The sequence below is a fragment of the Vulpes lagopus genome, chromosome 8 (genome assembly GCF_018345385.1).
Source record: "Vulpes lagopus strain Blue_001 chromosome 8, ASM1834538v1, whole genome shotgun sequence".
In the NCBI taxonomy this organism is placed as follows: domain Eukaryota; kingdom Metazoa; phylum Chordata; class Mammalia; order Carnivora; family Canidae; genus Vulpes; species Vulpes lagopus.
In genome coordinates, this window is record NC_054831.1 from 44336979 (window position 1) to 44351070 (window position 14092).

The window sequence follows — 14092 nt, forward strand, 5'->3', positions numbered from 1 at the left end:
CATAAGCAGACATCAATATTCAAAACTGGGAATGAATGGGACAGGAAGTGTTTCTTCAGAATAAAAGAATATTTCAGAATAAAAGGTATTCTAAAAGATAGATTAAGGATGGGGATAATGCAGATCTTCAGCCCTAACTAGCCTATTCCTAATGTTTTTCCTCCAGATAGCATCCCATTTCTAGTAAATGACAAGTATTATAAATGATCTACCTTGGATCAGTTTTCTAGAACCTTTGTGTAAGGTCCACTGACATTATTATGTCATTGGACATACATTATTATGCTCCCCTGGCATAATGACGGGGTTGGATATGGAGAAATAATAGAGACGTGTAAAGGCCTCTCACTTGATGGACTTTGGACAGTTAGGAATATAAGAACACACTAAGTGGATCCATCTCTGCCCTTTTCTTTCTTCTTGAAGAAAGAATTTTTTTTTTTTAATTTATGATAGTCACAGAGAGAGAGAGCGAGAGAGGCAGAGACACAGGCGGAGGAAGAAGCAGGCTCCATGCACCGGGAGCCTGATGTGGGATTCGATCCGGGGTCTCCAGGATCGCGCCCTGGGCCAAAGGCAGGCGCCAAACCGCTGCGCCACCCAGGGATCCCGAAGAAAGAAATTATATGAATATTTATTGTTATGTTTCCACTATCAAAACTTATAATCTTGGTCTTTCCTTCTTGTCTTCGTAAAAGGCCAAAAGAGAAACACTGGCTACTTTGACAATCTTAAACTCCAGCAGTGTCACCGACAGCATGACCTTTGTGACCAAACTCAGCAACCAGAACTTCATCATTTTCCTCAATAGAATTCAAATAATCATCCTTGGGTACAAAGGCTGTGATTTTTTTGCCATTCTTGATCAGCTGGGCCCTGACACACTTCCTGATGGCAGAATTTGGCTGCTTGGCTTCAACCCCTACTTTTCGCCAGCACAATTCCTTTTGCATGGGAAGCCTCCCCAAAAGCGTTGGCCTTCAGGGCTGTGCCCAAATGGGCTTTCTTGTACTGTTTATCATGCCACTTCTGATCTCATTGGTGGCTGCGGAGCTTCCTGGCAGTACAGAGATCGCGACACTTGCCCATCCTGCCTGTACCACCATCCTGAGCAAAAAAAATGAGTGCTCTTTTCAACTGCAAGTCTAGGTGGCAGCAGGCAGCTGTCACTCACTTAGTTCTTGGGACAGCATGTTGCTGACAACCTCCTGGACGCTGGTGGTTCTTCGAGGTATAAATCCATTAACGATGAGATTACATGAAAGGAAATCATTATGGAATTGCCAAGGGGAAATATATATTTAAAAATATTTTCCTAGGATTACAATAGAATGCTTTGTACTCCCCAGCCTTCTTCTCTATAAGCGAAAGTTACACATCTCTGGGCTGTAATTCAGTACATCTGCACCAGCTGATAAATAGCAGTACTTACATCACTGCCGGCAACCTAGCAGGGCAGGTTAATAAAATACTGCCAAATCTCTTGTGATATTAAACTCGCATTGCTGGTTCTTCTTCTTTCATATTTACAAAAACTAATAAACTGAATGAATGTGAGCATTCATAAAATGTTATTAATATTCTGAACTTTTAAAAAATAGAATACTGATTTCACCCTGAATAAAATTCAATATATGAGATAAAATCTTTTCAGCTTCTACTCTTTGTGTATAAGGCCTCTAGAGATAGCAGGTTAGAGTAAAAAGCATATGAAATTTAGGGAAGATCTGGGCTTAAATCCCAACTAAATGACTTCATTAGCTGTGCTCTTGGGCAGCCTACTTAATGTCTCCGAGCTTCTGTTCCCTTATTGGTAAAACAGATATAGGAGATATTTACCTCATACCATGATTTTGAATATTAAATCAGATAATGAAAGAGCTTTACAAACTGTAAATTTTAGTTGTAATATTACTTATGTTTCATCACTTCTAGTCTGAGGTTTTTCAATTCCTTATTCATTTAGTCAAAACAAAAAAAAAAACAAAAAACAAAAACAAAACTTTGTGGATTCCTTTTATGCTCTGGAATACAGAGATAAAATTATAAAGGGTCAGAGCTTCCAGAGAATATGTCAGGTTCAGAGAGAATAGGCAGACATGCTAGGAAATGCACCCAAAGGTAGTGCCAAGTCTTGGTGTCAACATAAGTGTAAAGCAACTTAATAGGTAGGAGACATTATTCATACTATTTTTCTTGCATGTGGATTATGTAGAAATGAGTTCTATGTAAATGGAAGGATTGTATAATTGTTTCAATCCCCCAAAGACACCAAATGTCATTGCTATAAGAAAAAAAAATAATGCTACAAGATATGTCCACCATTGAATATGCATTCCTATGAGAACAAATGACAATTGTTTTTCTTTCAAAAGTTGTGCTTAAAGCATGGCATGAAATATCCATGTTTTGCTTGACAAAATATATATAAAAGCTGCAATAACATCCTATCAATAAATCATTTTTACTGTTTATCTTATGGTTTCCTTTGCTTTGACCATAAAGTCTGAGGTTCCACATTTAAGTCCATGCATTTACTAAAGAGAAACAACTCCTTCTGCCCTAAGGAGAAAATCCTATATTCCTTTTTCTTTTTCTCTGAATGGCAATCATAGGTTCTAGATGCCACCTAGCTGGGGAAGATAGTCTTTCAAGTTGGAATTCCCATCGGGGCATTTTCCCCCTAAATTCCTATCTTAAAAAACTGTATCCTGCCTTTCCTGATCATCCTTTTTTTGTACCGCCCTCCTTCTCACCCACATCCTCTTATTTTCTATGATTCTACATTTCAGTAATTGTACAAGAGTCAGGGTGCACATAAAGGTCAGGAGATGGCATCATTAAAACAACAAGAAAATGAGAAACATGTCCATTTCAATGTTTTTGGCACGCATACTTTCTGATGGAGGTTATACATTTGCCTATGTAGATTGTTCCTTACAAATGAGTCCGTTTAGACAGTAATGGTAATTTATTTGAGTAGACATGTGGCAACATAGCTTTCTTCTGCAAATAAAAAAATCTGCTATGTAAGTATGTGAATATCTGTTATTGGACTCAGAGACACATTCTATTTTGGAACATTTCATTCAGATCAAAGTAACAAAAAATTCTGCATAACAAACAACAAGAATTCCATGAATAATGATCCACTTGTTGAGCCAGACTTACTAGAATTCTAATGAAAAGTCTTTTCTTAGGTAATTACATTCTTAGTTCTCTTTTAGCCAATTGTAGTGAATTACCAAATGTTTATATCTTAGTTAGTATAACTGAAGTCTGAACTGAAACCCATAGGTCCTTTTAATCTCCTAGTAAAATTACTAACTTTGCTGTCAGAATTTTTTCTGTCAGATATTTTTAAATCCGGGAATATGAGTAAGAATTGTATAAGCATCTAGTAAAAATAAATAAAATAGACTTAAAATGTTATTGTTGGGAAGACTTTTAAAAATTTTATCATGAGTTCACTGCCCTAGAGACCTGCTTTTTAGAAAAAAAACAAGATATTCAGAATGAAGAATCTGCTACCTCAATGGGAGATTTCATTATTTTGTAATATAAACAAAGTGCTTACTTTATTAATTAAAAGTTCGCATAAGCCAAGTAATTAGAAGACACCAGGCCCATTGAATATTTCCATTTGTGTGTCCTTCAGGCATCCTGAGCTGGGGTCAGTAATCTAGACCCCCTGCTTTCTACTCGCTATGACTTCATGCCTAAATATCTCTGCACATGCTGCTGATCCTTGCCAGAGTGTCCTTCCGTCCTCCCCCTCCTTCCGTGAATTTTTACTTATTCCTTTTTAAAAATATTTTACTTAAATTCAATTTGCCAACATATAGTATAATACCCAGTGCTCATCCCATCAAGTGCCCTCCTTAATGCTTGTCACCCAGTTACCCTATCCCCCTCAACACCTCCCTTCTGCAACCTTTTGTTTGCTTCCCAGAGTTAGGAATCTTTCATGGTTGTCTTCCTCTCTAATTTTTCCCTATTCAGTTTCCCTCTTTTCCCCTTTTTTTCCCTCTTTTCCCGTATAGTCCCTTTCACTATTTCTTATATTCCACATATGAGCAAAACCACATGATAATTGTCTTTCTCCAGTTGACTGATTCCTAAAAATTAATCTTGCAAGTCACCTATTCTGGAGAGCATTCCAAGACCTATTTCTCCCAACTCCCACTATCATCTAATTTGTTGGCTCTCCATGATACTCCACAGAACAAGCAAGTTTGTTCATCTGTCAAGTAGCTGAATTCAAACCCAGGTCTGTCAGGGCACTAAAGCTGATGTCCTTTTTGTTTGTTTGTTTTAAAGATTTTATTTATTTATTCATGAGAGACACAGGGAGAGAGGGAGAGACACAACACAGGCAGAGGGAGAACTATGTTCCCTACAGGGAGCCCGATGTGGGACTCGATCCCAGGACCCCAGGATCACGATCTAAGCCAAGGCAGATGCTCAACCACTGAGCCATCCAGGCGTCCCACTGGTGTACTTCTTTAATACTAGCTTCCAATGGTGCTTTATTTTCATGTATCTCATACCTCGTAATCAAGTTCCTGAGACCAGAAAGTATGTCTTTTACAATTACGGTACCTGGTAGTATATTCTGCATAGAACGTATGTGATTACTAAGAATATTCAGGTTATAGAAAGAGAAAGAACTAAAACAAATGACACATTTTTTTTTTAAGTTGGAAAGCCCATCCTTTCAACTGACAGTTACAAAGGTTTACATGGGATCTGAATGGTGTGTGTAATCTATAACATCCTTGTGAAGAAAAAACATAAAACACTCTAAAATATTTTATCAAGGAAAAGACATATGCCTACCTTCTCTGATGTAAACTAAAATGAGCTTACTCTATCTAGAACACAGTTCCCCTTGGATGTCTGTCTTGGTAACAAAAATGTAAAGTGAAAACTATAGAAACTTAATTGAGTGCATGAAAGCTTATGATAAAACTTAACTTCTCTTCTTTAATACATCAAATCTTTCCACTTAACTAATATCTTGTAATAATAGTCAATATGATCTAAGCATCTGGTCAATCTCATTCAATAAAGGCTGAGAGTTAAAATTAAATAATACAAAGATGAATTTATTTGCCCCTACCAGACTTCACATTTGCACGTATAGCAACTTCCTTAAGGGACTTTTAAGTGGCTACCTCTGCCATAAAAAGAACTCCCTTAAAGACTCCTCATTGGGTCAGCTATTATCTACTAACAGCATGGTGAGAGAGACTCTTTGTGATCCCTTCGTAATTAACTGAAACAATGTTCATAGACTTCAGGGATAGTGTATTTTAAGACAGAGAGAATCCCAGACATTGAGACTTTTTTTTTTTTTTAACAGAATGATAGTTTTTATTTGCTAGCATTCATTGCTAGGTTAATTTATTACAGAGACAAGGATATTCTGTTGAACTTGGGTATAATTAAACACACTATGTCAATTCCAGAACATTATACTTATTTTGTAGGTAGGGGTGGAAACAGGAACTTTGCACCAAGCCCCACAACCAGCTGTGCTTCGAGTTTTAAAATTCATTGGTCCCTTCCTTGAGGAGGGTCAGGCTCAAGAGAATCAGGAACTGGTACAGCTTCCATGGTGATCCTCACTAAAAACAGTATCTAGAGGACCATAAACTTCTGAATGCTCATTCATTAAGGTTCCATTGTAAAACTGAACATCCTTTGTGGTCCTCATCTGCTAGTCTTTTTATTGCATGTCTGGAGAAATGATCAAAACTAGACCTGCAGTTTTGCTAGTGCTCAGGCCTTAAAGCAGGGCTCCTCACTTGAGTGCACAAATTAATGCTATTAGGTCCAACTGTGAGACAAGCTTGATTATAAATACACAATTTTCAGAGTGACAGGAACTTAAAGTTCATTAAGTAAAATACAAAAATAGGTTATATTAATAGGAAATATTTAGTGTTTATCAAATTATAAAATTTAGGCTTTTACCATTTTTGAAAAAGGGTACTGGAAACTGAAGAGATGACAATTGAATAAAGTGAACAATGCATTTTTTCATTAACTTTATGCTGGGAATAATTTCAAAAGAAAGTTTGGAAGTAAAACTAAAGTTACCTACCTTTTAATTTTGCTCGGTCAAGGAATTCAACACCACCACCATCATTATACTTAAAAAAAAAACAAACTGGCATTTAAAACATCAAAGGGAAGAAAGGCTATAACCTCACAGTAAAGAAAAAATTATCAGTTAAAAACCATACATAGGGGCAGCCCTGGTGGCGCAGCGGTTTAGTGCCGCCTGCAGCCTGGGGTGTGATCCTGGAGACCCAGGATCAAATATCACGTCGGGTTCCCTGCATGGAGCCTGCTTCTCCCTCTGCCTGTATCTCTCTCTCTCTCTCTCTCTCTCTCTCTCTCTCTGTGTGTGTGTGTGTGTCTATAAATAAATAAAAATCTTTAAAAAAACCATACATAATATTTTATGGAATATGGAATCATGAAAATGTCATCAGATTGCCATTTAGGCACCAGCATTTTGAGAGTAATGGTTAATGCACCCAGATGTTTGTAAATTTATCTGTAAAGTACAAGCCAGGGGCTTGTGTGTTGTTTTGTGTTCTACTACCATGTGGTCTTTATAGTTAGTAAGTGTAGCTGCTTTCACAAGCCAGGTTCATGAAAGCATTGAGCTTTGAAAACAAAATGGAAATAACTGTCATGATGTATAATTTATATTTTAAAAATTATATAAAACTATTGGTGGGAATGTGAATTGGTGCAGCCACCATGGAAAACAGTATGGAGTTTCTCAAGAAATTAAAAATAGAAATGCCGTATGATCCAGTAATTCTACTTCTGGGTATTTACCCAAAGAAAATGAAAAAAAACTAATTTGAAAAGATTATATACTCCTATGGTTATTGCTACAATATTTGTAACAGTCAAGATATGGAAACAATCTAAGTATACATCAGTAGAACAATGGATTAAGAACAAATGGTATATATATACACGATGGAATACTACTGAGCCATAAAAAGAATGAAATCTTGCCATTCACTATAACATGAATAAACCTAGAGGGTATTATGCTAAGTAAAATAAGTTAGACCAAGAAAGACAAATACCATATGATTTCACTTATATGTGGAAACTAAAAAACAAAACAAACAAACAACAAAAGAGAAACAGACTCACAAACAACTAGTGATTGCCAGAGGGAAGAGAATGAGGGGATAGGCAAAACAGCTGAAAGGAATTAAAAGATACAAACTTTCAATTATAAAATAAATAAATCATGTGGGTGAAAAATATAGCATAGGGAATATAGTCAATAATACTGCAAAAATTTTGCATAGTAACTACACTTCTCATAAGTATTTTATAATGGGCATAATTGTCGGATCACTATGTTGTATAACTAAAACTAATATTCAACTATACTTCAATGAAAAATAAAACTTACAGGGGTACCTGGCTGACTCAGCTAGTAGGGCACACAACTCTTGATCTTGGGGTCATGATTTGGAGCCCCCATTTGGGTATAGAGATTACTTTTAAAATTTACAAAAATTTAACTTGCCCAAGACATACAACTAGTATGAAATGGAGCTAAGATTTGAACCCAGGTCAGTCAGACTCAAGAACTTTAAACATTAGAGCTTTAAAATTGGGCAATATATTGGGACATTGTATGATTCTAGGCCTCCATCTTCAACAAGGTATTACATACTTTAAATGGTACTACAGCAAAGTATTATCACTCTCATTTTATAGATGGAACAACAGAATTATAGAGATATTGTTTCCCAATGAGTTTGGAAAGCAATACAACAAATAACAATTTACTTATCCTGACTCATAGAGAATATTCATTTTAGTATAATAATGAAGGTGTCAACAGGATTCCAGGACATTTCAATGGGGAAAGAATAATCTTTTCAATAAATGATGCTGGGACAATTGGATATTCACATGCAAAAGAATAAAATTGGATCCTTACTTCATATTGTATACACGAATTTACTCAAAATGAGTCAGGGATATAAATTTAGGAGTTAAAACTACTAAACTTTTTTTTAAAGATTTATTTATTTATTTGAGAGAGTGAAGGGAGGAGCAGAGGGAGAGAAACATCAAGCAGCCTCCCTACTAAACATGGAGCCTGATGCAGGGCTTGATCTCACGACCCTCAACCCCAGGGGGGTTGAGATCATGACCTGAGCCAAAACCAAGAGTTGGATGCTTAACCAACTGTACCATCCCAGGTGCCCCAAAACTATTAAACTCTTAAAGAAAAACATAAGTATGGATTTTTATGACCTTGGATTAGGCAATGGCTTCTTAGAAATTATATCTAGGGGATCCCTGGGTGGCTCAGCGGTTTGGCGCCTGCCTTTGGCCCAGGGTGCAATCCTGGAGTCCCGGGATCGAGTCCTGCATTGGGCTCCCGGCATGGAGCCTGCTTCTCCCTCTGCCTGTGTCTCTGCCTCTCTCTCTCTCTCTCTCTCTCTCTCTCTCTGTGTCTATCATAAATAAATAAATAAATCTTTAAAAAAAAGAAATTATATCTAAAGCAACATATAATCAAAGGAAAGAACACACTGGACTTCATTAAAAATAAAAACCTGTGCTTTAAAGAATACAAGAAAGTAAAAAGATAATCCAGAGAATGGGAGAAAATATTTGCAAATTATATATCTGACAAGAATCTAGTATCCAGAAATATAAAGAAATCTTACAACAAAACGATAAAAAGATAAGTCAATGTAATAATGAGCAGAAGATTTGAAAATATATTCATCCAAAGACTATATACAAATGCACATGAAAAAATTCTCATATCGTTACTCATTTGGGATATGCAAACCAAAATCATAAGACACCATTTCATATCCTATAGGATGAGTATAATAAAAAAGTTGGACAATAAAAAGTGTTGACTAGGATGTAGAGAAATTTGAATCCAGAAGGTAAAATGTGTAGTCATTTTGGAAAACAGTTGGACAGTTCCTCAAAAAGTAAGACACAAGAATTACCACATCATCTAGCAATTCCACCCATAGATATATATTCCAAGAAAGTTGAAAATATACTTTCACACAAAAACATGTACATGAATGCTCATAAAAACAGTATTCGTAATAGCTGAAAAGTGGAGACAACCCAAATATCCATCAATAGATGAGCAGATAAACAAAATGTGGTATATAAGTACCAGGGAATATTATTCAGTCATAAAAAGGAATGACATACTAATGCATGCTACAACACAGATAAACCTTGAAAGAAGGTTTATCGAAACCTTCTTCAAGCGAAAGAAGCCAGACACAAAGGCATCCATCATATGATTCTGTTTACATGAAATGTCCATAACAGACAAATTTATAGAGACAGAAAGTAGCTTAGTGTTGTCAAGGGCTGGGAGGAGGGAGAGAGTGTGACATCTAATAAGCATTTTGAGGTGACAGAAATGTCCTAGAATTAGATAGCAGTGTTGGTTGTACAACTTTAGGAAAATACTAGAAACTACTGAAATATACACCTTATATAAGTGAATTTTATGTGACTTCTATCTCAAAAAAAATTTTTTTAAAAGAATGTGATTTTCACAATAATTAAATTATCTTCTGAGAAGCTGGAATGCACACAATGAATGGAAAGCGTATTGCACCAAGAGGCCTGGATACCTGCCACATTCCTGCTACCAGGATCACTGTCATTCACCTTCTCTGGTCTTTGGTGAGGACTTACAAACTAAGGAGTTGGACTCACGGATGATTTTTAAAATCGCCTTCAGTTCCACAGCTCAAAGTTTGTAAATCTGTATAAAAACTTAATATTTGTACAAAACCACAACAAAGAGAAGATATATACTTATATGCTCCTTACCATACTTCCCCTAAAGATGAGACTCTGTTGTCTGATGGGTGAGAGCACACCTTTGGAGGGACCTGACTGCCCAAGCCAAAAGCCCTGCTCAGCCACCTGCTAAATGCCTGACTTTAGACAAGTTAGGCCACCCCATTCTGCCTCAGTTTACTCCTCTGTAACACTGAATACTAGATGATTTTGTACTTAGTAAGCAGTAATCATGGAGCATACTAATAGGTGTTTAAAACAAAATCCGGTGATTACAGCCTTTGGCTACCTCTAGAATTAAAGAGCAATTGTTGAATACCCAGGCTGTAGAAAGGGGTGTATTTAGTGATTTTTTTCCCAAATGTTACTTCTTGCAGTCCTTACAAAAGAGTAAAGGTACTCACCTTACATGAGAAAACAGCTCTGAGTGACTTGGGCCAGGAGCTCTTGTTCTGGGGCTCTCCACCCCCACCCCTTCTCCCAACCCCTCCCTCTATAGAGGCCATACACCAGGATTTCATGGTCCTGAGTGTGCTGGGATCAGGGCACTGCAGGGTCTCTTAGAGTACTGCATGTAAGGATTAGCTAACCAATGTGAGAAAATGACATCTCTCTGAATATGACCCTAAGTTTTACGTCCTTCTCCTAGATCAACTTATATAATTTTTTCAGAACCTGGAAATTCCCAAAGTATACTATACTAAATACTCTATATATGTTTCTCAAAATCACTTTTCTACCCATAGATACTTTTTTAGATGATGAAAAGATTGACTTTTTATGTGCACTAATCTAGATGGAAAGCTGGACTCGCGAATTTTCAGTAAAAGCTGTGACACCCTCCATTGTTCATGTGAGTGAACACACACTCATTCTTCCATTATAAACCTACTGCTAAAGGTTAGTCATGAACTAGTCATGTTTCTAATTCCGAATGTATGGGAAGTAGAAGTAGCCAAAGGCTGTAATAATTTCAAGATTTTTAAGGACATTTAAAAGCCACACAATCAACTTTAGGGAGACCATTAAATACTGTACCCCTAAATAATTTTTAATCTTTTATTTGCTAGAAGTAACATTTCTATTGTTTAAAACCAACTGACTACTAGGCAGGCTTGTTCCTTCCTCTATACTTCTGTATGTGGCATTCTCTATACCTAATAACCCTGATTTCTATTAATTCTATTAATGAACAAAGATAATTAAAAAATAAAAACTGCCATTGTAAGTACTTTGTTGCCATCACCATTCTCTTACATATTTTATTCAAACACACATGATTATTAGTTCTATTTTACAGATGAGAAAACTGAGTTCAAGTGGTGAAGTATCTGGCTTAAAGCCACACAACTGGGAAACAGTAGCAGACAATACCGGAGGCTCTCCTACTATCTAGACCTCAGGATGAGTGAGCATCAGTTCTTATCACTTAACTTCCTCTCCAGCCAACCCTCTCTTTCCAGAGGCTTTCAACAAGTGACTCTTGCTGATAGGAATTTATTTTTTCCTCTATATTTTCAGTACTTGTATATTCAGTTTTCTAAAGCATTGTTACCTCTGGTAAATTTTTTTTTAAGTATCATCAGAGACATGTATTTTGTATATCAGGCTAGACTTTACCTTAATTATACAGAAGAGACTGTGTTCTTTCTCTCTCTCTAACCCCCACTCTTTTTTTGATTCTGCTGTGACCTGTGCATGAAAGAATGTTCTGAATAAAGTAGGTGTTCAGCAGATACTATCAACACACTGCTCATTAATCATAGCATTGAGATTAGCATGTGTGCAACCGCCTTACAAACACTATATCTCACTTCAAAATCGATTTCATTTACAATAATTTTACATTACTACTCACCATTGTATCTAATATCTTTACTTATATGACTTTTCAAGTCTGAGGATGACAATCAGCAAGAATGGCTTATATTTACTTATAAAGAACACAACACACAAATAGCCCAAAGTCTTAGGAACACGAGTCTTCCAAACAATGCAATTGGTAAAATCTTGACCTGTAGGTGAAAGGAGCCCAGCCTCTCTTGTTTATGCTGTTTGCCACATAATTGCACTGAAAAGTTAAACCACCAGAAGTGCATTAGAGAATGTATCTCATATTTTTTCCTCTCCTAATAAATGAAGCAGAAAATACATTTTGCAACTTGGAAAGGCATGTTTTCTTCAAATATAGCTTTGAAACTTACATCTGCACACAAAAATGTTGAACGTCTTAAAATCTGAGCAAATGCTAAAGTTATAGCAATGATCTAACAGCTGTTGCACACACAGATGTGACATAAAAGCTGCAGAAACATTATTCAGTTATTCTGAAATAGGATCTAAAAGCCTTCTTTTTTGGTACGGAGGAGTTCATTTATTTTCCTCTTTTCTAAGTCAGGCCCTCCCGAAGTTAAAAACAAAAAACTGTCATATTTAGCTTTTAAATATGCTATGATAATTTAGGTCACATATCTACTAATTTGAACTAATATTCCATTTTTTAAAGATACACAAGGCCACTGCAGACATTACATTAGTTAAAACTGCCAGACAATTATGAACAGAATTATGATTTTCTTAGGAAACACATACACACACAACCTCCCCCTTTTTTTTAGAAACTTAGAGATGGAGAAGATAAAAACACAGGCGGCAAGAACTAAAACATAGAGAGTAAATTTGAAGTCCCAACATTTTTTCTTCCAGCTAGAAAATGGGGTACCACCATGGTGGGTACCACACAATATAATGAGAAAAGCGCCGCCCGCTCCCCCCCACCCCAACCGTGCAATGCTGTGTTAGTGGCACCCACCAGCCTGGTTCCCTCACGGACTCTCTCTTCACTCCAACCACACCAATACTTTCCTGATCCTGAGCCTTCACATATGCTGTTCCCACTGGCTTACATGCCTTTTCTAATCTTTTCTTCTAAGCAACTTATACTAGATACTATGCTCTAGAAGTTAGCTCAAATGCTATTCTTCAATGAAGCATTCTCCAACCTTCTGGATGCTTAGTCCCCTTGCTGCACTTCGGCAGCACCCTTCCTTCTCCTACACAGCACTTTTTCACACTGTAATTAAATAATTACATTTGCAGTTTGTTGTATAAGGTCAATCCACAGTCCTGGACTGCTAGTTTTATGAGATCTATCTCCACAAACCCCTCAAAGCGCCTTGCCCAAAAGAGCATTCAATATAATGGATACATTTACACATCAAAGCAGTATCTCCAACCTCCTGCTTTCCCATTTTCCTTAAATTTGGTTGTCCAGACTTTAATTAAGTTAATGCCAGGGAAGAATGGGTTTGGCAACACATATGGCCAGAGCTGTACCCCACGCTCAAGAAGAGAGCACTGGACTCCCTAAAATGACCCCTGTAAGAAATGCTCCCTTGCCTTGGGGCCAGTCTGATTTTTATTCCAATGCCATTCCCTTTTAGTCTGGTTACACAGTCTCCACTGAGAGAAAAAAAAAAATTGCATTCCTCTTGGGAATTTCGTAAGGCTATTTCCACAGCTGACTATCCCTCTGACTTTATGGGGGAGGGAAGTTAAAAAAAAAAGTGCTATATTTCACAACAGCTGAAATAATTTTCTGCCAAAACCTGTTTTAAATTCAAAGTGTATTTTTTTCTGTATGTACAAGGCAGCTACAAGTCTAGAGATATAATGTGACATACGAATTTAACACTCTAATATGCACAAACAGAACAGATATTTTTATATACTACTAATGGTAATAATTACTATTGACTCTAAAGTAAGCAAATCCATATTTGTTTTCAAGTTAAGTGTGTTACTTGAGAATATTTGAAAACATTTGCTAAAGGGGTGTGAACAGTGCAGACTCTCATCAAAATCCATCTGTCTGAATCTATTAACTGGCATTTCCCCAGCTGGGACATTCCTCAGGACCTGCATAACAAAAGCTCCTTATGCCAAGGGTGAGGGCTGATACCTGACTTAGAAACCAGGTTTATTTCATCCCAGAATTTAAAATTCTACATAGATTTTGAAAATGTTCATCTTTAATGAGCCAGGTATATCAATCACAGAACCAAAGGTAGATGTTGAACAGAGAATTGAAGTGGATTTTGGAAGCTCCAAAATCCAGTCATCAAAACTGCTTTTCTCTTTTTTTAAAAAAATCCTTCACAACTTGTTCGCAGAAACATCTTGAAAATACTCATGTAAATTATTCTGGGAAAGAGGTATTTGGTGTTTCATCACCTTCCTT

The 14092-nt window shown here is 36.7% G+C and overlaps 1 protein-coding gene and 1 pseudogene across 5 annotated transcripts in view; both read right to left on the reverse strand.

The window, feature by feature from the left end:
* Positions 1-14092, reverse strand: part of STARD13 (StAR related lipid transfer domain containing 13) — a 404789-nt gene that overhangs the window by 200776 nt on the left and 189921 nt on the right. The gene's annotated exons all lie outside the window — the stretch shown is intronic.
* Positions 662-3872, reverse strand: LOC121496953 (annotated as a pseudogene).